This window comes from Panthera pardus, unplaced genomic scaffold (assembly GCF_024362965.1).
Source record: "Panthera pardus isolate Hobbes unplaced genomic scaffold, ASM2436296v1 HiC_scaffold_17, whole genome shotgun sequence".
NCBI lineage: Eukaryota > Metazoa > Chordata > Mammalia > Carnivora > Felidae > Panthera > Panthera pardus.
Genome location: NW_026526732.1, coordinates 124211380 through 124214890, shown reverse-complemented (window position 1 = coordinate 124214890; position 3511 = coordinate 124211380). Strand labels below are relative to the sequence as shown.

The 3511-nt window shown below is 41.9% G+C and overlaps 1 pseudogene; it reads left to right on the top strand.

The window, feature by feature from the left end:
- The first annotated feature begins 2329 nt into the window (after positions 1 to 2329).
- LOC109249569 (F-actin-capping protein subunit alpha-1-like) lies at positions 2330 to 3182 on the top strand (annotated as a pseudogene).
- Positions 3183 to 3511: the final 329 nt, after the last annotated feature.

Below are 3511 nucleotides of genomic sequence, written 5' to 3'. Positions count from 1 at the left end.
CACAGAGGCCGATACGGGGCTCGAACCCATGAACCGTGAGATCATGACCCGAGCCAAAGTCGGACGCTTAACTGACTGAGCCACCCAGGCGCCCCTGATTTCTCTTCCTTATTAATGGGTTTGATACTTGCAAATTCACCTACTCACTAACATTTGTAACCCCAAATCAGTACCCGTGGTCATCTGCCCACATGTGCAGAGCAAAAAAAAACGAGTCTCCAGACTTGCACATTCCCAGCCAGAGTCAAACAAGACAATGCTTTGTCTGATGCTCTGCCTTCTTGTTTCTTCTGTCAAACAGAGACGACCAGACCGTTCAGAGGTGTACGTAAAGCTCCAGACCTTGGGGTCAGTTGAATAGGGATTGAATCCCCACTCGGGCACCTGTTAGGGGGGTAGCCTCAGTCCATTCACTTAACATTTCTGAACTTTGTTTTCTTTTTTGTAAAATAAAATAGAACCTACTGGGATGAGTTGTCTTTAAGATTTAAGACAATAATCTATGTGACATATATATACACATATGATATGTATCTCTTTATATCTTTTATGTATGATATATGTATTTCTTCGAGGAGCAGTGATTCATTGTTAGCTAATTCAGACTTTGTGGTGCCTTTATAGAAATAACTCCCTCCAATAATTAGAATCTGCTGTATGGTACTACTGGAATGGGTGGGTCTTACAGATGTTATATATTTAACATTTGAAGAAACTCCCAGGGCACCTGACGGGCTCAGTGTGATCAGTTTTGTTTTGTTTTTTTTTAACAAAACGAGAGTCTGACGCCAATGATTTTTTTTTTTTCTGTTTTCCCATAGACCTCCTCTGTTTTCGTTTTCTGTTTCTACTTTAGTGGTTTCTGCAGGTATTGTTGACAATAGGCAAAGGTTTGAAACAACCCAAGTGTCCATCAACAGATGAATGAAGAGACAAAACATGTAACATACATACAACACAATACTATTGTGCCAAAACAGAGTGAGATTCTGACACATGCCTCAACATGGATGAGCTTTGAAAACATTATGCAAAGTGAAAGAAGCCAACCCCCAAAGGGCAAAGATCATTTGGTTGCACTCATATGAGGTATCTAGAATGGGCAAATTCATAACGACAGAAAGCAGAATAGAGGTTAGCTTGGATGGAGATGGGGAGGTATTGTTTAATGAGTACAGAATTTCTGTTCGGGATGATCAGAAAGTTCTGGAAATGGTGGTGGTAGTTGAACAACATTTTGAGTGTATTTAATGCCATTGGATTATACATTTTAATCTTATGTATATTTTACACAATAAAATAAAAACTAGATTGGTAAAAAAAAATGAGGTTGGACAACACTGGATCGAATACCACATGGCATCTCAGAACCTTTTTTTATTTTATTTTCTCTTTATTTAGAGAGACAAAGTGTGAGCAGGGGAAGGGCAGAGACAGAGAGGGAGACACAGAATCAGAAGCAGGCTCCAGGCTCTGAGCTGTCGGCACAGAGCCGGATACAGGGCTTGAACTCACAAACCATGAGGCTATGACCTGAAGATGTTTAACCAACTGAGCCATGCAGGGCCCCTGGCATCTCAGAATTCGTTAGAATTGTCAGTCTTGGAGAAGGGGAGTTAGCATGTCTCAGATCACCTGTTTTTGCAGAAGTAATCCACAATAAAAGTTGATAAATAACTTTTAGGCATTTAAATTTGAAATATAAGACAGCAGAACAAAATAGAACAAGGATTGATCTTGAGCACTGTTTTCATTAATCAGTCCAGGGTTCCACTCTATAAGCATTTGGCCAGGAAGGATATAACAGGTGGCCTGCATGCTGCACTCAGTGGCCCAGAGGTCAAAGTCAAGGAGAGGGCAGATGGAAGAACTAAAGGAAATGAATGCTTCTACCCACCCTCCCCCACCCCAGCAATCTTTCTCGGCTATGGAAAGACTATGTAGAAAGAAAGACAGTGTTTTATTTCTTCCTGACTAATCTCTTAATTTCATTAAACTGAATCAAATTATCCAGGACACAGAAAAGAGCTTAATAAAAAAAAATCAGATACTATTTCTTTTTCTTCTCATTGATATATGCCACCAGAAGTCTCTGGGTAGTTCTCTTAGGAATTTCAGATCCACAGTCATTTTGAAACAGGAGGCCCACACTTAGTGCTCTGCGAAACTCACCTCCACTTTGATATTTCTGGATTCCAGTATTTACCTCTTAAAAACGAGACAAAACAAAATGCTTCCCCCTGAATAAAAGCAACGCATACTCTGGAATAGAGTGAAAGTAACAAAAATAATCCATAATCCTGGCCTGGGTGGGCCGGAGCAGTCCAAGATGGCCGACTTCGAGGATCGGACGTTGGATGTGGAGAAGGTACTCATAGCTGCTAAATTCATCACTCAGGCACCACCAGGGGGAATTTAATGAAGTGTTCAACGATGTCCGGCTACTACCTAATAATGACAATCTCCTCAGGGAAGGGGCAGCGCATGCATTTGCTCGGTATAACATGGATCAGTTCGCTCCTGTGAAGCTAGAAGGGTATGAAGATCAGGTCTTAATTACAGAACGTGGTGACCTGGGTAATAGCAGATTTCTAGACCCGAGAACCAAAATTTCCTTTAAGCTCCATCATTTACAGAAAGAAGCAAGTGACCTCCCAGCCAGAGGACGCGGATGGAGGTCTGAAGTCTTGGAGAGAATCCTCTGACGGTGCTTTCAGGGCCTACGTGAAAGATCATTACCCCAACGGCTTCCGTACTGTTTGTGCTAAAACTATAGACGGGCAACAGACCGTTATTGCCTGTATTGAAAGCCACCGTTGCAGCCTAAGAACTTCCGGAATGGTCGCTGGAGATCAGAGCGGAAGTTCACCACCACACCACCTCCAGCCCAGGTGGTCGGAATACTTAAGATTCAGGTTCACTGTGACCAAGATGGCAATGTTCAGTCGGTGAGTCAGGAAGGTGTACAGGATGCAGGAACTGTTTCGAATGAAGTCCGAACTGCCAAGGAGTTTCTTCAAATCGTAGAGCGTGCAGAAAATGAACGTCAGACAGCAATTAGTGAAAACCATCAAAACGACGTCAGACGCCGCATTCAAGGCCTTGAGCCGGCTACCCGCACCGAAATCGACTGGAACAAGATCCTCAGCGACAGGACTGGCAGAGAAATGCAGAATGCTTAAAGGCTGAATGTAGGATTCTTCGGTCTGTGGAAAGAAAGGATTCAACATGCAGTCCTAGGATAATAAGTGATTTATAAACAAGAATGATATTTTGCTAGGGCTTTCAAAGTTAACAGGTTTTCTAGCTTCCTGGAATAACTGTTGAACCTTATAGCATCATCTTGATTCTTTTGTGTCCTCTGCCTTGTAATTTTCAGTTTTCACTATACCCACTTGTACTTGTTTTTTTTTTTTTTTTTAATTCTGTCACGTTTAACAATGGAGAGAGAGAGAGCTATACTGGAGTCATTTTACTGTTTAGAAAATTTTCCTAGCCATGAAACCCTGTT